Raw genomic sequence first — 22,101 nt, forward strand, 5'->3', positions numbered from 1 at the left:
TGTGAAGCCATCTGGTCCTGGGCTTTTGTTTGCTGGAAGATTTTTGATGACAGTTTCGATTTCCTTGCTTGTGATGGGTCTGTTAAGATCTTCTATTTCTTCCTGGTTCAGTTTTGGAAAGTTATACTTTTCTAAGAATTTGTCCATTTCTTCCAAGTTGTCCATTTTATTGGCATAGAGCTGCTGGTAGTAGTCTCTTATGATCCTTTGTATTTCAGTGTTGTCTGTTGTGATCTCTCCATTTTCATTTCTAATTTTGTTAATTTGGTTCTTCTCTCTTTGTTTCTTAATGAGTCTTGCTAATGGCTTGTCAATTTTGTTTATTTTTTCAAAAAACCAGCTTTTAGCTTTGTTGATTTTTGCTATGGTCTCTTTAGTTTCTTTTGCATTTATTTCTGCCCTGATTTTTAAGATTTCTTTCCTTCTGCTAACCCTGGGGTTCTTCATTTCTTCCTTCTCTAGTTGCTTTAGGTGTAGAGTTAGGTTATTTATTTGGTTTTTTTCTTGTTTCTTGATGTAACCCTGTAATGCTATGAACCTTCCCCTTAGCACTGCTTTTACAGTGTCCCATAGGTTTTGGGTTGTTGTGTTTTCATTTTCATTCATTTCTATACATATTTTGATTTCTTTTTTGATTTCTTCTATGATTTGTTGGTTATTCAGAAGCGTGTTATTTAGCCTCCATATGTTTGAATTTTTAACAATTTTTTTCCTGTAATCGAGATCTAATCTTACTGCACTGTGGTCAGAAAAGATGACTGGAATGATTTCAATTTTTTTGAATTTTCCAAGACCAGATTTATGGCCCAGGATGTGATCTATTCTGGAGAAGGTTCCGTGTGCACTTGAGAAAAAGGTGAAGTTGATTGTTTTGGGGTGAAATGTCCTATAGATATCAATTAGGTCTAGCTGGTCCATTGTGTCATTTAAGGTTTGTGTTTCCTTGTTAATTTTCTGTTTAGTTGATCTATCCATAGTTGTGAGTGGGGTATTGAAGTCTCCCACTATTATTGTGTTACTATTAATTTTCTCTTTCATACTCGTTAGTGTTTGCCGCACATATTGCGGTGCTCCTATGTTGGGTGCATATATATTTATAATTGTTATATCTTCTTCTTGGATTGATCCTTTGATCATTGTATAGTGTCCTTCTTTGTCTCTTTTCACATCCTTTATTTGAAAGTCTATTTTATCTGATATGAGTATTGCGACTCCTGCTTTCTTTTGGTCTCCGTTTGCATGAAATATTTTTTTCCAGCCCTTCACTTTTAGTCTGTATGTGTCTCTTGCTTTGAGGTGGGTCTCTTGTAGACAGCATATATAGGGGTCTTGTTTTTGTATCCATTCTGCCAATCTTTGTCTTTTGGTTGGGGCATTCAACCCATTTACATTTAGGGTAATTATTGATAGGTGTGGTCCCGTTGCCATTTACTTTGTTGTTTTGGGTTCACGTTTATACAACCTTTCTGCATTTCCTGTCTAGAGAAGATCCTTTAGCATTTGTTGAAGAGCTGGTTTGGTGGTGCTGAATTCTCTCAGCTTTTGCTTATCTGTAAAGCTTTTGAATTCTCCTTCATATCTGAATGAGATCCTTGCTGGATACAGTAATCTAGGTTGTAGGTTATTCTCTTTCATTACTTTCAGTACGTCCTGCCATTCCCTTCTGGCCTGGAGGGTTTCTATTGAGAGATCAGCTGTTATCCTTATGGGGATCCCTTTGTGTGTTATTTGTTGTTTCTCCCTTGTTGCTTTTAATATTTGTTCTTTGTGTTTGATCTTTGTTAATTTGATTAATATGTGTCTTGGGGTGTTTCGCCTTGGGTTTATCCTGTTTGGGACTCTCTGGGCTTCTTGGACTTTGGTGGCTATTTCCTTCCCCATTTTAGGGAAGTTTTCAGCTATTATCTCCTCGAGTATTTTCTCATGGCCTTTCTTTTTGTCTTCTTCTTCTGGAATTCCTATGATTCGAATGTTGGGGCATTTCACATTGTCCCAGAGGTCCCTGAGGTTGTCCTCATTTCTTTTGATCCTTTTTTCTTTTTTCCTCTCTGCTTCATTTATTTCCACCATTTTATCTTCTATCTCACTTATCCTATCTTCTGCTTCCGTTAGTCTACTGTTGGTTCCCTCCAAAGTGTTTTTGATCTCATTCATTGCATTATTCATTTTTAATTGACTCTTTTTTATTTCTTCTAGGTCTTTATTAAACATTTCTTGTATCTTTTCAATCTTTGTCTCCAGGCTATTTATCTGTAACTCCATTTTGTTTTCAAGATTTTGGATCATTTTTATTATCATTATTCTAAATTCTTTTTCAGGTAGATTCCCTATCTCCTCCTCTTTCGTTTGACTTGGTGGGCATTTTTCATGTTCCTTTACCTGTTGGGTATTTCTTTGCCTCTTCATCTTGTTTAGATTGCTGTGTCTGGAGTGGGCTTTCTGTATTCTGGAGGTCTGTGGTTCCTTTTTATTGTGGAGGATTTACCCCGTGGGTGGGGTTAGACGATTGGCTTGTCAAGGTTTCCTGGTTAGGGAAGCTTGCATCAGTGTTCTGGTGCGTGGAATTTGATTTCTTCTCTTTGGAGAGCAATGGAGTGCCCAGTAATGAGTTTTGAGATGGGTCTATGTGTTAGGTGTGTCCTTGGGCAGGCTGTATGTTGACGTTCACGGCTATGTTCCTGCGCTGCTGGAGAATTTGCGTAGTATGTCTTGCTCTAAAACTTACTGGCTCTTGGGTGGTGGTTGGTTTCAGTGTAGGTATGGAGGCTTTTGGACGGTCACTTATTACTTAAAGTTTCATGTAGTCAGGAGTTTTCTGGTGTTCTCAGGTTTTGGGCTTAAGTCTCCTCCCTCTGGATTTCAGTTTTATTCTTCCTGTAGTCTCAGGACTTTTCCAACTATACAGCACTGATAAGAAAACTTCTAGGTTAATGGCGAAAAGATTCTCCCCCATTAGGGACACCCAGAGAGGTTCACAGAGTTACATGAAGAAGAGGAGAGGGAGGAGGGAGATAGAGATGAGCAGGAGGAGAAAAAGGGGGATTCAAGAGGAGAGAGACAGATCTACGCAGCTGTCTGTTCCCAGAGTGTTCTCCGTAGCCCAGTCACCTACAAAGATTCACAGAATTGGATTGGGAAGAGAAGGGGAAAGGAGGAAATAGAGGTGTTCTGAGGTAGAAAACAGAGAGTCAAGATTGGGAGAGAATAATCTTCGGTTTAAAAATAGGGCTTCTCTTCTTTTTTTTTTGTAAGGTTATAGTGTATCGAAAGTGAAAATTAAGGAGTAGTAGAGGAGTACTAGAGGACTTTAAAAGAAATAAGAGAAAAAGAAGAATAGAAAATAGAAGAGAAAAAGGAAAGAAAAAAAAGAGAAAAAAAAAGAAAAAGAAAAGAAGAAAAATAAAAGAAAGAAAAAAAAATTTTTTTTTTTCCCTAATTAAAAAAATCGTAAAAATCTATGGAAATGAAAGTTAAGGAGTAATGGGGGAGTAATAGGGGATTTTAAAGGAAAATAAAAGAGAAAAAATAAAAAAGAAAAAATAATAAAAAAGAAAAAATAAAAAAAAGAAAAAAAAAAGAAAAAAGTAAAATTATATCTAGGAGTTTCTCTGGAGCTGTTGTGGTCAGTGTGGGTTCGGCTCAGTTTCAGATAGCTCCTCGTTCCAGCTTACACTTCTCGATATCTATAGGGCCCTTCCGGTGTAGTCCGTGTTTTCTACGGGGATTTTAATCTGTTGCACCAGTCCCTTCTGAAGCGGTTCCCTTTGTTTATTTGGCTTCTGTTTGCCGGTCTCTTCACAGCCTCATTTCCGCCCTGACACAGGCGGGCGGAGGTGGACTCTTATTCAGGTAGCTAGTTCCGTCGCTCTGCGGGGAGGGGCTGGCGCTGCGGGGCGGGGCTTGGGCTGCGGGGACGGGCTGGCGCTACCTGGAGGGGCTGACACTGCTTTCTCTGTCTGCGCTGCTCAGGCTCCCGTCTGTTCTATATGGAGCGCGCCCCGCGCTGCGAGAGGTTCCAGCCCTCGGCTGTTCCACAAAAGCGCGGAACGAAATGCTGCGCCTGCTCTCTGTGCCTTCCCCGTCAGAGCGGTCCAGGCAGCCAGGGGCTTGGTGGGCGCACTCTCCCCAGGTGTGGCGCGCCCCCTCCCTTCCGCGGACCCAGTCTCAGTTTCCGCTGGCGCCAGTCGGGTACCTGCGCCCTCTGCCCTCCGCGTCCCCAGCCCCAGTCCCCGCCCGCGCCGGTCGGGTGCCTGCGCCCTGTGTCTCGCCGCGACCTTCCCCTCCCCCCTGCCTCCTGCCTCCGGCGGGGCTGGGCCGGTCCGCAGCCTGCGAGCTCTTCTCTGGACTTTCTCAGTCTCTTTGTTCTGCGAACGGCTGGCAGTGTGTTCCGGCCGGTTAATTTACTCTCTCTCCTTTGGTCTCCCACAGTTCAAGTTGGCAACTCACAGAAGCTCCCTCCGATTGTCCTCAGGGCACTCAGGCCCGGACCCTACTCCAAGCAATGCCGCCTAAGATTCCCTTCCCAGGACGGATCTCCGTCCTTAGCTCTTTTGTCTCACTTTTAATCTTTTATATTTTGTCCTACCTCCTTCTGAAGACAATGGGCTGCTTTTCTGGGCGCCTGATGACCTCAGCTAGCGATCAGAAGTTGTTTTGCGAAGTTTGCTCTGCGTTCAGTTATTCTTTTGATGAATTTGTAGGAGAGAAAGTGGTCTGCCCGTCCTACTCCTCCGCCATCTTGGCTCCTCTCCGCTTTGCTGCTTTTACTTTGAAAACTTTCAGAAAATTTCTTCTCCATGATGAGAATAAGCATTAAATAACAGGTCTTCTAGGATTCTGATTTTACACAATTAAACCAAAAACTTTTTTTAGTGTTTAAACTATCCTATTTTAAATTATCTATTTTAAATAATTTAGTATTTGTGTGTATATTATGCCCCCCCCTTTGCAAAATAGACAGTAAGAAAGTTCAGAAATTTTGAAATAAAAAAGTCACTTGCAGTGTCATTAAGTTCATTTCATTTTCCATTCTCATTACTATCACTGTCAAAATAATAGGTTCAATTTGTGTTATGTTCTCATTACAACCTTGAATGAGGCATCAGAATTTTAATGCCTCATATTTTCAAAGAATTAGAGAGCATGCTGTATTACATTGACCTTTTCAGTATTCCATACAAATAGATTACTGGAAACCACCTTTGAGAAAACATATTTGTATCTCCTCTCCCTTGCTCACGTGGCAAGTTCTTTCCTTTAATTAGAAAGGAGAACAGGAGAAACTGTCCAATCAGGAAGGCACAAATCCTGAAAAGGTCATGAAGTCTGTGTCTCAGTGTGCATACACATACATAAATACACACAAATTGTATACATGTAAATAATATTGAATATACACAAAACTTTTTATAATGTAATATATTGGTAGCTTTAGCAACTGTATCCTGACTTTTAGAACCCACTCAAAAGATAAACTCTACAATGTAAAATTAGAAGATTTTTCTTCTTATTCTCACTTATGAAACACAGACTGAGGTTTGGTTTCAAAGTTAATACTCAGTTCAGCTTAGCTCAGTCATTCAGTTGTGTCTGACTCTTTGTGACCCCATGGACTGCAGCATGCCAGGCTTCCCTCTCCATCACCACTTCTGGAGTTTGCTCAAACTCATGTCCATTGAGTCGGAGATGCCATCCAACCATCTCATCCTCTGTCATCCCCTTCTTCTCCCGCCTTTAATCTTGTCCAGCATCAGGGGCTTTTCCAATGAGTCAGTTCTTCGAATCAGGTGGCCCAAGTATTGGAATTTTAGCTTCAGCCTCAGTCCTTCCAATGAATATTCAAGACTGATTTCCTTTAGGATTGACTGGTTGGATCTCCTTGCTGTCCAAAGAATTCTCAAGAGTCTTCTCCAACACCACAGTTCAAAAGCAACAATTCTTCAGTGCTCGGCTTTCTTTATAGTTCAACTCTCACATCCATATATGATACTGGAAAAACCATAGTTTTGACTAGATGGACTTTTGCCAGTGAAGTAATACCTATGCTTTTTAATATGCTGTTTATATTGGTCATAACTTTTCTTCCAAGGAGCAAGTATTTTTTAATTTCATGGCTGCAGTCAAAATCTGCAGTGATTTTGGAGCCCCAAAATATAAAGTGTGTCGCTGTTTCCATTGGTTCCTCCATCTATTTGCCATGAAGTGATGGGACCAGATGTCATGATCTTAGTTTTTGGAATGTTGAGTTATAAGCCAACTTTTTCACTCTCCTCTTTCACTTTCATCAAGATGCTCTTTAGTTCTTCACTTTCTGCCATAAGGGTGGTGTCATCTGAGTATCTGAGGTTATTGGTTTTTTTTCCCAGCAATCTTGATTCCAGCTTGTGCTTCATTCAGCCTGGAATTTCGCATGATGTATTCTGCATATAAGTTAAATAAGCAGGGCAAGGTGACAATATACAGCCTTGGTGTACTCCTTTCCCAATTTGGAATTGGACCATTGTTCCATGTCCGGTTCTAATTGTTGCTTTTTGAACTGCATACAGTTTTCTCAGGAGGCAGGTGAGGTGGTTTGGTATTTCCATCTCTTTAAGAATTTTTCACAGTTTGTTGTGATCCACACAGTCAAAGGCTTTGGTATAGTCAATAAAGCAGTAGATGTTTTTTCTGGAACTCTCTTGCTTTTTCTATGATCAAATGGATGTTGGCAATTTGATCTCTGGTTCCTCTGTCTTTTTTAAATCCAACTTGAACATCTGGAAGCTCATGTTTTAGGTACTATTAAAGCCTCCTCAACCATTTTGCCTTTTTGCATTTCTTTTTCTGGGGGATGGTCTGGATCACTTGATCAAGTTTATATTAGATTCATTAAGTTGCTCTCAGTATAATATTATCTGTTTTTCCATGTTTGTGATTTAGAGATTTAACTCCATTTTAATCTACTAAAGTATCCACCATAAAAATAAGATATTATGTTATAATTTACTCAGAACATGTTAAGGACTAATCAGTAGTCTAAGCAATGCATTTGTTCAAATATTCTCTTCTCATTACAACCTAAGTTGTCATCAGTATCCGCAGAGGCACAGTAGGCACAGAGTCTTATTGAGGCCATATAGCTAAAGAGATGGAAACAGAAATACCTTTAAAATAAAATAAAAGCACTCCTGTATTTAGTATACTATCACCATTAAATCTTAATAAAAGGCTTGATTCATTTTCTTGGAAAATATATTTCAACTTAATTTCATCATACTGCTAACAATTGTGTTATAATGTTATAAGTTACAATCCTAGCAGACCACAATTGGCAGTAGGAGAGATGGACAGAAATCTGATCTATAACCCTTTAATCTCTTGATCAGTGACTAAACCTGTAATCCAAAATTTTGTAAATCAGCAATATTGTTAAGAGATTCTCCTGTCATGGCCCATTGCAACCAGAGTCAAGAATTGTTGTTGATGATAATGACTATATCTCCACTTGATCATATGTAATATTTTAGACAGATGTGACTTCAAATTGTACTCAAATGACAGAATTAAGAGAAAAAAAATAAGCACCATTTTTAAAAGACTAAATATTTGTAATCATGCAATTAGGTGTAATTAACACATTCAATTATCAAATTTCCTAATTCTTAATTATACACTGAAAAAAGGTGGGTATGAGGTGGGTGATAGAGGGGGATAGTTTTATGTTAGATTTTTATTTAATTAAGAATATCAACATATTTTTACTGGTAAAAATCTTTCAACCCAAACTTGAAGATTTTAAACCACCATTCAGTATTATCTGATTGTAGGTTCTCTAATTAAAACTTTAAACTAAATTGAACTTTTTTTTCTCCTAATACACACATGCATACTCTATAGACACTGAAAACAAGATTTCTAAATTTTAATATAGAATTTAGAGACTATAATTTCCTGTATCTTCTTTGTGAATTTTGAGAGCTTAATTGCTATGTTATGGCTGCACTTATCAGAAAGCATTGAAAAGTGTTAATTACTTTGTACTTTGGTTAGTTATGAATGCATGCAAAATTTAACTTTTTCCCCAGAAGCAAATAAAGTCCACATTTATTATGTTACATAAAAGTTATGGAATGACTTAAAATAATGAATCCAAAGGCAGTCATACTCCAAGTTTCAAACACTTGTGTGACATAAAAGGAATCCAGTTCCACAAAATCATACAGCCATTTTAATAAATCATTGGTGGGGAATGAGAAAAAAATGTGTGTGTACATATGTATATGCATATGTATGCATAAATGTGTATGTATGTATGTTGTCAGGCAAACATAAAACTTTGTAAACAGTAAGCAAGTAATGGAAAATGAACATAGAAAGGATTTTTGTTTTTAATCATCTGTACCAACCATTTTCCTGGTATTACCTGGATATCAGTACCACATCCTAGTTTCTGAGTTCAGTATTAAATCTTTGTCAATAACCCTTGTGAGAATACTTCTACTGACTGGGAGGTCATTATGGCTTTGGGTCATTTTATCCTATATATAACTGATTTTTAAAGTATGATTTGTGTTTAATTGGGATATACCACACAGCATATTTGTTACAATTCATTAATAAAATTGAGAAATATTTTGTGAGCATCTGCTAAGTAGCCAGCATTTTTTTATTGTGTTTAGTCATAATGATGAACAAAAAAAAAAGCAGAAAAATTCCTGTTCTCATGGAACCTGTGTGCAGAACTGAGAGGAGGCCTGTGTGATGTTAAACAATGATAAATAATGAGGGGAAAACAGTTAGCATGAAAAAGGAGCATTATGACTAAGACACAGCTCCTGACACCAAGGCTACCACTACCACATAATAGACATGAGATCTTGGATTACTTCTCCTAGTCAAAAGCTATTAGAAGGACATATGGGTTACATAAATATGGGTTACATTTATTCTTGCCTCAGCATTCAGCAGTCTTAACTACTGGCTTGATGTGGTTATGGTGGTGGTGCTGGGAATGATGGGGGTAACCATTTTTCTAGAAGAAAATGATCAGGTCCATATCCTCTTCCACACTGCAGTCCTCTAAATATTTGAAGACAAGTCACAGTCCACTTGAGACATCTTAACTCCAAATTTATCCCTTCTGGTCTCTAAACTGGTTCTTGATATGATTTGCTTTCTACTTTCTCCATCATTTTTTTTTTTTTTATCAGTATCTTGTGAAAAAAAACTCCTATGTCTTAAGTCATGTTCCTGCATTCAGCATGCATGCATTTTAAAATGAGAAAAAAAGTGAATAGAAATATGTAAAATCAAAATAATATGCTATAAATAGGAAAAATCTATAGAGTAGCCTTTCCAAGAAAGGTAAAAAAATCTGATGATCCCACTGCAATGTAAAAATAATCTTTAAGAACTAACTACATGTAACGTAGTTACATGTTACATGTAGTAACATGTGGCATGGTGACTGTAGTTAACAGTAATGTATTATACATTTGCAGGTTGCTAAAAGAGTAGATCTTAACATTTTGCATCAGATAAAATTTTGCAGTCATATGAGATGACTGATGTTAACTAACTTATAGAAATAATTTTGCTATACATACACATATCAAATCAATATGCTGTACATCTTGGACTAATACAAAGTTGTGTGTCATTTATATCACAAAAAACTGGAAAAAAATAGCAATCAGTTTTAAAAATTTAAAACCTCAAAGTTAAGTAGGAAGAGAGGGTAACAATCTAAATATAACAAAAATGGATTACTGAAGTAGATGATTACCATCATACTAAATACTGAAACACAAAAAACATATCAAATAAAACAGAAACAGAGATACTCTATATCATCTTATTTATTTAAAACTAGTCTGAAGGTGTTAGCAATTGCAATAATGAAAATAAAATTAAATAACCCTACAGATACATTAGAAGATGTGAAAGTATCAAATTTGGTGATGATTATTATTATAATATTAGAGTTCAATAAGGAAATGTGACAAAGTAGTAGGTTATAACATGAGTATATAAAAATCAGATTTTTCTTCCCTCCAGCAAAACAGATGAGTCAAAATTTTAATCCATTCCCATTAGAAAAAAGTAATAAAATATATGGAATATATTCAATAGAAGAAAGGCAAAAGACCTATATGAAGAAAAGTATATAACGAATGGAAAGGCTTCCTGAAAAGAAAGATTTAATATCATAAAAATGCAAATTCTCCCAAAATAAATAAATTTAAAGCAGTTCCTATTGAAACACCACCAAGATCAAGATGGTAAAGGAGATTTGGATAAATTTATCTTAAGGTATGTGGAAAGTAAAGACTCAAAATAGCATAGAAAACTATGAAAATGAACAGAGAAGGTATATCAGATAAGCAGAAGATTCTATAAAGACTCTGCAGTAAAATGTGGGGAAAATAAAGGACTACACTGAGAGAGTCTTCTGGCTACGTATCAGGCGTAGATATTTTCAATGTCATTTTCTATATTTCAAGTGTTTACCCTTCCCTCACCCCTTCTTTTCTCATTATATCTCTCAACTTTCATTCAGAAATTCTCATATCTAGATTCAGTGGTAGATTATATAGTTTGCTATGTCTAGCCAAGCATCATGGCTATTTTCCATGAAAAGAACAAAACACTAAATCTGATAGATGAGGGACTAGAAATTTTTTTTCTTTATAAAGGAATAATCTCTTCTAGGTGTTATTCTTCTATGTGTTTAAAACCCAAAGTAAGTCAATCAAACTATAATTGACTCTAATTGGGACTCCCACAAGCTCTTCATCTTTTAAAAAGTACCTAAAGTTAAGAACAGGTGAAAAATTCATCTGTGATTTTAAGTATTAGAAAATCTGATTTTCCTAAGAAATTATCTCTGATTCTGAATCAGAAATATATAAATACACATAAATGTATATATATATATGTATACATATATATAAATGCATGTATATTTTTTCTAAAACATTAGTTAACACGAAACCAGAGATAGCTCCATATCTCATGTCAATAGATGGGTCCCTTATACCATTTTTTTACTGTTAACCTGATCTCTAAGTAATAATATCAAGTTATAAATAAACTTTATGTTTAGAGATCTAGATGATACCATTTTTTTCCTTCTCACAGACTCCAATTTAAAAAGTTGTTTTATATCTGGAAATGACACTGTTTTCTATGGAAATTGATGCACTGAAAGTGGCAAATGTGGAAAGTTTCCTATTTACAATAATTAAAGTGTTGGCAAATAAGAGCTATGAGAAAAAGCAAAAGGGATCTAGGTATTAAACTCTAAGCAGGGAATGTTGCTGAATAGCAGAATAGTTTCTATAAGGACACATTAGCTTATAACATAAATTAAACTGATCACTTGTTCACTATTCTTCATGTGGGTAAGCATCAAAGGCACTTAAATCACCAGAGGAAGGAAAAGGGACTGGTCTGTTCTGCTGTAAGTGGAAGAGAGAGTTATTAACATTTAGGGTCCAAAGGTAATTCTAATACTAATAATACTTTATTTGAAGTATCTGAACACACAGGTGGTTCAGATAGATCTATTTGAAGGTACTAATGAATTCACCTTTTATGTGCTTTTATGACTCAGGAAAGATGAAGTGATATCAGACAAGGTGATCTTTTGTGTTTTTGGACAATAACTTAATTGCCTCTAATCAGGAGACGCTTTAGTCATTGAACTAAAAAAGAAAACTACAACACAAATGGCTTTCAATACTTCAGCAGGATCGAAATCGGTCTATAGGGCACAGACTACCTAGAAACTCTGCTGGAAAGTTTATCTAAACATTATCTTAAACCTTGGCTTCATGGAACTTGGAAAGGGGAGTTGATCACTTCTGAATGCACAGTTGTAAATATCCCTTTGCATAAGCACATTAATGATCAAATATTAGGCTACCCTTTTGTGACATTTTCTGAGCTTTAATTTTTATTTAATTGAAAGTATGTTAGAACTGCTGTAACATTTAGAAGCATGGCTCTGGGAAGGCCACGTGCTCCTGTCTCCTTAAGTACATATTTATCCAGCAGGCTAACATTTTGAGACAGCTATGGCAGCTGTTAACAAGACTTTATAGGTTTAATATTGACACATGAAAATTTTAATTTATGCTTTATCAATTGTTGACATAGGTGATGATTCACAAAATATAAACAAATCAATTGTGTTTTTCAATTAAAATATGTTCCACAGCATACAATTTAACCAGACATTTTCTGTTCCTGATACGGTATCATCTTCCATTCATAGAGTTAAGGATATAATTTCCAACACTTCATACGTGACTGGTCATGATATTTTAAAAACTATACACATCAGCAACACTGCAATTACATTTACATTTATTTAGTTGATTAATGTTTGGGGGAAGTTTTAAAGTGGTTTAGTCCTTTCACAAATGCATGAGGCAGGTATCAATATTCCCATTTGACAGAGAAGAAAACAGTGATTGTAAAAATCACCGCTCATCTATACAATTCAGGACTTGGACCCAGATTCTCTATTTCCAAGCTCAGTACTTTCTCACTGTATGCAATCATGTATCTTTTAGAATGTGGCTAAGTCTGCTTGTCTACTGTAACAAAAATACCATAGACTAGGTGATTTATGAACAATAAAGATTCATTTCTCACAGTTCTGGATCTTAGGAAGTCCAAGATTAAGTTGAGGGCAGATTTGGTGTCAGGAGAAGGTCCACTTTCAGACCTACAGGTGGCCACTTTCTCACTGTAACCTCACGTGGCAGAAGGGGCAAGGAAGTTCTCTGAGGCTTCTTTCACAAAGGTGCTAATCCCATTCAAGAAGGCTCCACGGTCAAGACCTAGTCATCTCCAAGAGATCCTCCTTGGAATTAGATTTCAACATATGAATTTGGGGGAACATAAACATTCATTCTAGAGCAGAGGGCATGTATGGATGCGTGTGTGTTTGTGTGTGTGTGTGTGTGTTTCGTTGGACTCTAGTGAACGTGCACATGTGTCTTTAGATCATATGCACAAACATCTTGAGTAACGAAAATATAACACTGCTAGATAGGTATCTGCCTCTGCATTTTAATAATTTAGAGAAGATTATAGCTCAGTATATTTAAAGACTCAATGTGTCCTGTATGCCTATCTTGTTGGTTCTGTTGTTGCTCAGCTTAATTTCTGAAAATAATGTTTCTGACAAACAAATACTGATAATATTTGCACTACTCTGTCCAGATACAACACCACACCCTGTCTCTAGTCTACATTTGGTGTCTTTGAATCATATGTTTTGTAAAAAAATTGAACAGAGAGAAAGCCTAACAGATTAATTTGAGAATGAAGCTAGTTGAAAATATAAGTACAGGAACTTCTAGCATTTAGGAATTTCTAACTGCTACAGGTCAAGAGGTTCAGCTTATTAGAAATGCTTTAGTTAGTACACGTGGTTACCTCCTAAACATCCACTCATGCCCAGCATGATTTTCTCTTTCATCTAGTAGTAATATTTTAAATATTTGTTTTTTTGTGTTTATATTAAACTATCTTATATACTATAATTCTAATATGATATATAGGCATATTCTTTTTTATTTTTTGCCATTCTATCCATTATAATATATACTCCATAATTTTTATCCTGTTTTGTATTTTGTTCCAACTGCAGAATCTAGGATAATGCCAGGCACACAATAAACATTCAACAACTATTTTCTGGCTTGATTTGTTGTGTCAAAGGAGGCTGAAAAATTATTCTCCCATTGAGAAGCATTATATACCATAAGATTTTTAAACTGCTTTATTCTGAATCTTGAATATTGCTGATGAGATGTCCATAGCACCATCACCAATTCTCATTTCATAAATTTCAAACTACAGGTCAGAATTGCTTTTCTTTAATCAACTCTCACCCTCAAATATGTTGAAGAAACTGTCAGAGGCAGTTCAAAAGGAGGGGAAAAATAGCCTGGTGAGGTTGTGAATAAAATTTTCCTCATTCATGTGATCTCTTTTATTAAAAAGGTCTCCAAAGCTTAGACCCATGAGCCAGGCTTAATTAAAGTTATTTGCTTTTAGCTTAGAATATGAATCGCCCCTTCTCATTCTGAGATGGAATCTACCACTGACAGCAGGAGTGGAAATCTGGGGCTCTATCTTCCCTAGAATTTGTCCCTTTGTCTTCAAATGAATCACTTTAATTAAAATAACTTAGTGACCCACCCCCCTTTCTCTTTTTCCCCAAGTCTCAGATTTGCCCTTGGCTATTTAAAAATACTGCACTGAGAAACTATTTTTATTTCCTCTAGAAATATATTTTTGTAAACATCTCTTCCTTTTATTGTGACTGGATATTTTGCTGATGTCTTTGATTGATAAATATTAATGCCACAAACAAATATGATAGACTTCAAAGCCAACGGAATAGCAGGGCTCCTCAGTGTTTGTTTCTCTCAGACCTTATACAACACGGGAGACTTGGTGGGACTCAAACACAAACTTTGTGAATGAAAGAAGCAATGAATTATATGATCAGTTATTTGCAATACTGATGATGATTTGAAATCATTACAATGAACAGAGATGGTTAGATTCCATGAGGACTTATTATATATTCAGTCCATCAAAAATATTTATTCAACCATATAACATGCCAGTGTGTTTAGTATGCAACAGAGCAGTGAACAAACAAACTCAGTATCTCTTTTCAGCAATCATATATTCTCATGGGAGGAATATACATCAATAAGAAAATCACATATATTATGAAATATTTATACCTATGTTAAGCTATATGAAAGAAATAAAAAAGAGTTTTATAATGAGAACCCAACTTCAACAATGAGTAGAGGAGGGTAGAGGAGAAAGCCTCCATGGGTAAGAATCATTTAATCTGAAGAAGAAAGCTGTGTCACAATAAACAGGAAAGAGAAAAATATTCCAGGCAGAAGAAATAGCAGTTGTGACATGCCTGGGAGATGGCCCATTGGAAGAATGATGGGCAGCAAGAAGAGAAGCAGGAAATGGGAATGCAGATACTCAAAACCAGATAATGTGGATTAATGAGGTCATGTGAAAAATTCTGAATTTTGTTCTAAAACCAATGGCACTGATTTACTTTTAAAATGACTCCATTCTTCTGTATGCAATATGACACTGAAAGGAGGCAAGAATGACAGTGAGGATACTGGATATAAGATTACTGCCACAGTCCAGATGATGGCAACTTGTGCTTTGGGTGGGGGATCTAAAGTGTCTAGAAAGACTTGGCTCATATGTGAACACTTTAGTAAAGATGACAGCTATGAGGAAATCAAATTTGGAGTGAGGATTAAATGCTCTGCTTTGAATATATTAAGCTTGGCATTACTGTATGAAATCCAAGGGCAGATGTCAACTAGACATTTTTATATTTACATACCCACACAAATATAGTCACACATGGGGTCTGCAGCTGACATGAAGGATCCATATTGGAGATGAAAATTAGAAATTGAACACTTTACAAGTAACATTTATAGAAAAGAAGACTGATATCTTTCAGGCAGAAGGACTGAAGGAAATCCATGCCTGAGTAACATCACAGAAAGCAAAGGCAGCAAGTTCTAGTAAAAAGTAATTCAACTGAATATGAAATGATGCTTGAGACTAGAGAGGTGAATTGGCGCCACTGATATTATCTTCATTTTATAAACAAATGATATGGGATTTAGGAAAAGTAAACAACAGGTCAAAAATTACACAGTGACATGGTCAAGATATCAGGTCAGTTTTTGTTTTTCCTATAAATTCTCATCTCACTGAATTATGATATCATGATGATTTGGATACTAATATGAAGTAATTAGGGCTTCCCTGGTTCCTCAGTGGTAAAAAATCTGCCTGCCAATGCAGGAGACATGGGCTTGATCTCTGGTTCAGGAAGATCCCTGGAGAAGGAAATGGCTACCCACTCCAATATTCTTGCCTGGAAAATTCTAGGGATAGAGGAGCCTGGAGGGCTATGGCCCATGGGGTTGCAGAGTCAGACACGACTTAGTAACTAAGCAACAACAACATCAATTAAAGTAATTGAACTTATTTACTTATTTAGAAAAAATAGAATAGTCAGAGCCTGGCACTGATAAGGCAAGTAGACAGACACAGGCACATTCTTTCTAGAAGGTGGCATTAGGGTCTTACCTGCCCTAAACTGGTCACCTTCTCTTGAGTTATCTAAAATTCTAAGTCAAGTTCTAAAAACTTGACTCTTGAATTTCTTCTGTATTTGTCACTAAGGCACTGTGGGACATAAAAATAGTCACAGTGGATAAAAGAGAAAAAGAATCAAGAATCAAGACACATTAGCTCTCCACAGAAAAATAAACTTCTGAGTTGGGGCCACATTTGACTGCCCTATATAGAACAGCCACCTCTTTGCATCTCTCTCATTATCTTGTCACACTGTCCTTCATAAAATACATACATTTTAAAAATCATGGATTGGAAGAATCAATATTGTCAAAATGGCTATTCTACCCAAAGCAATCTATAGATTCAATGCAATCCCTATCAAGCTACCAACGGTATCTTTCACAGAACTAGAACAAATAATTTCACAATTTGTATGGAAATACAAAAAACCTCGAATAGCCAAAGTAATCTTGAGAAAGAAGAATGGAATTGGAGGAATCAACCTGCCTGACTTCAGACTATACTACAAAGCCACAGTCATCAAGACAGTATGGTACTGGCACAAAGACAGAAATATAGATCAATGGAACAGAATAGAAAGCCCAGAGATAAATCCACGAACCTATGGACACCTTATCTTTGACAAAGGAGGCAAGGATATACAATGGAAAAAAGACAACCTCTTTAACAAGTGGTGCTGGGATAACTGGTCAACCACTTGTAAAAGAATGAAACTAGAACACTTTCTAACACCATACACAAAAATAAACTCAAAATGGATTAAAGATCTAAATGTAAGACCAGAAACTATAAAACTCCTAGAGGAGAACATAGGCAAACACTCTCCGACATAAATCACAGCAAGATCCTCTATGACCCACCTCTCAGAATATTGGAAATAAAAGCAAAACTAAACAAATGGGACCTAATGAAACTTAAAAGCTTTTGCACTACAAAGGAAACTATAAGTAAGGTGAAAAGACAGCCCTCAGATTGGGAGAAAATAATAGCAAATGAAGAAACACACAAAGGACTAATCTCAAAAATATACAAGCAACTCTTGAAGCTCAATTCCAGAAAAATAAATGACCCAATCAAAAAATGGGCCAAAGAACTAAACAGACATTTCTCCAAAGAAGACATACAGATGGCTAACAAACACATGAAAAGATGCTCAACATCACTCATTATTAGAGAAATGCAAATCAAAACCACAATGAGGTACCATTACACGCCAGTCAGGATGGCTGCTATCCAAAAGTCTACAAGCAATAAATGCTGGAGAGGGTGTGGAGAAAAGGGAACCCTCTTACACTGTTGGTGGGAATGCAAACTAGTACAGCCGCTATGGAAAACAGTGTGGAGATTCCTTAAAAAACTGGAAATAGAACTGCCATATGACCCAGCAATCCCACTTCTGGGCATACACACTGAGTAAACCAGAGCTGAAAGAGACACGTGCACCCCAATGTTCATCGCAGCACTGTTTATAATAGCCAGGACATGGAAGCAACCTAGATGCCCATCAGGAGATGAATGGATAAGGAAGTTGTGGTACATATACACCATGGAATATTACTCAGCCATTAAAAAGAATTCATTTGAATCAGTTCTAATGAGATGGATGAAACTGGAGCCCATTATACAGAGTGAAGTAAGCCAGAAAGATAAAGAACATTACAGCATACTAACACATATATATGGAATTTAGAAAGATGGTAACGACAACCCTATATGCAAAACAGAAAAAGAGATACAGAAGTACAGAACAGACTTTTGAACTCTGTGGGAGAAGGTGAGAGTGGGATGTTTCCAAAGAACAGCATGTATATTATCTATGGTGAAACAGATCACCAGCCCAGGTGGAATGCATGAGACAAGTGCTCGGGCCTGGTACACTGGGAAGACCCAGAGGAATCGGGTGGAGAGGGAGGTGGGAGGGGGGATCGGGATGGGGAATACGTGTAAATCTATGGCTGATTCATATCAATGTATGACAAAACCCACTGAAAAAATAAATAAATAAATAAAGGAGAAATTGGAAAAAAAAAAAAAAGAAAAGATTGAAGAAGTATAATTAATGGACAAGGCATGTCCATTTAGTCTTGACATGACATTATAATACGAGTTGGAATGTATGACTCAGCAAATAATAAACATGGGTTTGAAAAAAATAAAAATAAAAATAAAAATCTGTCTACTACCTTCCTTGCTCACTTATAAGGCCAATAACAGTCAGAATTTTATTGTTACTCATTCTTTACTGATAGCATCTAGCAGACAGTCTACACATACTGGTCACTAGATAAATAAGTATAGAATGAATGAGCAAATAGATTATTGCGGTAAACTTCAGAAAACACAAACACATTGTTCATCTGTATGACCTCACATGGTCTGAATGCCAGTTTAACTAGAATAGTTATAATTTGTAACAAATAGGAAAGCCTGTTTATATCAGCCTGGTGCTTGGAAAAAAGTAAGTGTAAGATGCATGTGAAGGGGGAAAGTGAATGCCACTTTCTATTGAGAGATATCCAAAGGAGATATTCAGTGGATACCAGGAATGTGAGTATCCCAGAAAAGAAAATCCTGGGTGGGAAGAATAGGTAATAGTTGGAAAAAAAATCAGTCCTGAGATAATGCATCTCCTATTCACCTTCCTCTTATGAATAATAAAGGTTCTCACTGACTGCATAGCAAGTCCCATTTTCACAATCTCCTGTTATTCCTTCTCACTAGTGTCTACCTGTCTACTACAAATGAAAAAAATTCAGATATTTGATGTATAATAGGGTACAGTTCCGGGTAGCAGAACATAAAAAGACACTGATCAGTCACATACATATGGGTACATTTAAGATCAAATTTCCAAATGATTGTTTCTTTAACATATTGAAGACACACTTCACAACTTCTTAGTTTTACAAGTTTAGAGTGCAATTTGTTATCTCTGGATTTAGGAACTGAATTTGAAATGGGCTGCCCAATCTTACTTAGGATATTCAAAATTTCTAATATAAGAAGTACTTTCACTTTCTGTTCTATGGTTGAAATTCTCCAACAAAATAAAGCATTTTTAGATGCAGCTAAAATTCTTAAGATATCATCAGGGTTTCACTGAGGAAAGGAAGTTAACCTCAGATTATTTAGTATGGAAAACATTTACATATATATACCCCCACATATAGGCATACTTCATTTTATTGTGCTTTGTTTTCTCTCATGTCACATTGTATTTTTTTCAATTGAAGTATAGTTAACTTACAATATTGGGTTAGTTTCATGTGTATAGCAAAGGGATTCATTTTTGAGATTCTTTTTTATTACAGGTTATTGCAGGGTATTGAGTATAGATCCCTGTGCCATACGGTAGGCCCTTGTTTACCTGTTTCATATATGATAGTGTGTGTATGTTACTCCCACACTCCTGCTTTATCTCCCCCCGGCATCATTTTATAGATTAAAGGTCTGTGGCAACCTGTGCCAAGCACGTCGACGGGTGCCTTGTTTCCAACAGCATCTGCTCACGTTGTGTCACATTTTGCTATTTCTTCCAATCTTCCGAACTTTTTCATTATTTTTGCTTTTGTTATGATGAACTCTAATCAGTGACTTTTAATGCCACTATTATGACTCACTGAAGGCTCAGGTGATGGTTAAAATTTATTAGCAATAAAGTATTTTTAATTGATATGGGCACTATATTTTAGATATTATGCTATTCCCAACTTAGTGGCCTACTGTATAGTGTAAACATAACTTCTGCATGCACTGGGGAAAAACTGTGATTCATTAATATTTTACTGTGATGTTCACTTTGTCATGATGGTCTAGAATAGATCCTAAAATATCTCTGAGGTATGCCTGTTGGGCTTTCTGGTGGTTCAGTGGTAAAGAATCCACCTCCCAATGTAGGAGACATGGGTTCAATCCTTGGGTCGGGAAGATCCCCTGGAGAAGGAAATGCAACCCAACTCCAATACACTTGGCTGGGAAATACCATGGACAGAGGGCAGTACAAGGGGTTACAAGAGAGTTGGATATAACTTAGTGACTAAGCAACAATGCCTGTATATATTTCATGCACTCCTGAATACAGAGTTAATGCCATGAACCATTATCTAAAGTGTCTGTAAGTAAGTTCTATAAAGGTTACTAAAGCTTATGGATGCAAGCTATTATCTTTAACATGGTAAAAATATTACTGATATAGATAGATAATTAGACTGATAGATAGATACTGACATGAACATGGACATACATAGATATACACAAAGACATAGATTAGACAAAAACATGGGCATAGATAGGCATGGATGTGGATAGAGACAGGTGTGTCTGCGTCATGATCACAGACATACAGATAAGACGTAGACATAGATATGGATAGATATTATGGGATCGTAATTAAACCACCATGTGGCCACAGACTGGCTTTTACAGTGCCTCTAAACAAGGTTTCTAAGAAGAGCATTGCTGACATTTAGGGCTAGATTTGTGGTGTTAAGCAACCCTATTCACAGCAGGATGTTTACCATCATTCTTGGCCTCTATCCACTAGAAAATAGTTGCACCTGTTTTCTAAGTATAATGACCAAAAATAACTCCAGACATCACCAAATGTTCCCAGCATGGCAAAACCACCCCTGATTGAGAACCATGTTCTAGAATCGTGTTTCGCAAAAGGGTTTGTTTAAATGTAAAGATTTTGGATCCTCTCACAAATAGTTGAATCAGAGTCTTTAGGGAGGAGGTTCTGAGAATCTGATCTGAATTTTCCATAAGCAGGTTTGTTGGTACTAAGGAAATTATAAGTTTAATATGCAGGTATGCTGTGAGATAACCACAAATAAACCTCAATTCTGAAGCAGAGTGAAGATAATGATTCTACGAGATTAGCATATATTTTTCTGATTCACAAATACATAGAGTGAAAAATATTTATAACTAAAAGGCATTTGTATTGGATTTGCAATACATAATTAACATCGCACTTGATGAGCACTGGACTACTAGCTAAACTCCCAATATTCTATCTGTCATATAACTAATTATTTCTGTGGTTCTGAGCAGGTCTTGGTCCATAACACAGTTAGTGAGCAGTAAATGCTTCTTCTTCTTTTTGCTTTGTATTCTTTTTAAGCACTCCACTAAAAGATGGAAATAGACCTACCTGGCCTATTTCACAAGAAAGGGAGACTGTGATAATGCTTTGATAAATATAAATGTTACTTAGGTGAATGGGCCATTATTATTATCCGTATGATATTATGAGTTTTTTTTTTTTATTTGATAAAAGTCAAATTCCTGTTTTCCCTCTTTCCTCATGTGCTCCCTTCATACATAATCCAGCTGTGGCATATGGTCAATTCTTGATTATCTGTGAATGGATCAGCTGTCCTGGAGATTATCCACCTGCAATGGGAGCTGACTCATTATCTAGCTGAGCAGCTGCTAACACATCTGTCTTCTCCCACTCACAATGGGATTCCCAGAGAGGCTTTCCCCTTCTACCAACCAGCTTATACAACTCTTCTAATTTGTGTCTTCTCTGAAATAACCCAGCTGGATGGAGTTTCCAGCCTTAGGGTTTGTGGGGGAAAGGTAGAAAGGAAGTAAGACATCAGGCATGTTTCCAAATTCCCTCTTCTCTTCATGGAGAAGCCAATAAAAACTGATCTCTCTCCTACTATTCAAACAGGTACACATTGCTTGATGAAGCATGTCTGCCCCATCACTACACACCTTGCTGTCTCCTGATAAAGAGTTCAGTGGGGAAATGGAAGAAGTCAGCCATGGGGATTTCAGAAAAACCTCCCAAAGAAAAAATTATATTTTATATAACCTTATTGTGGTAATTCTAAAACATGTATACAAATACTCTGACTCTCTTGACATCAAAAGATGAGCCTAAAACCCTTCCTTTTGAATCTAGCTGACCTTAGTAAATAG

The sequence above is a fragment of the Dama dama genome, chromosome 4, assembly GCF_033118175.1.
Source record: "Dama dama isolate Ldn47 chromosome 4, ASM3311817v1, whole genome shotgun sequence".
Taxonomy (NCBI): Eukaryota; Metazoa; Chordata; class Mammalia; order Artiodactyla; family Cervidae; genus Dama; species Dama dama.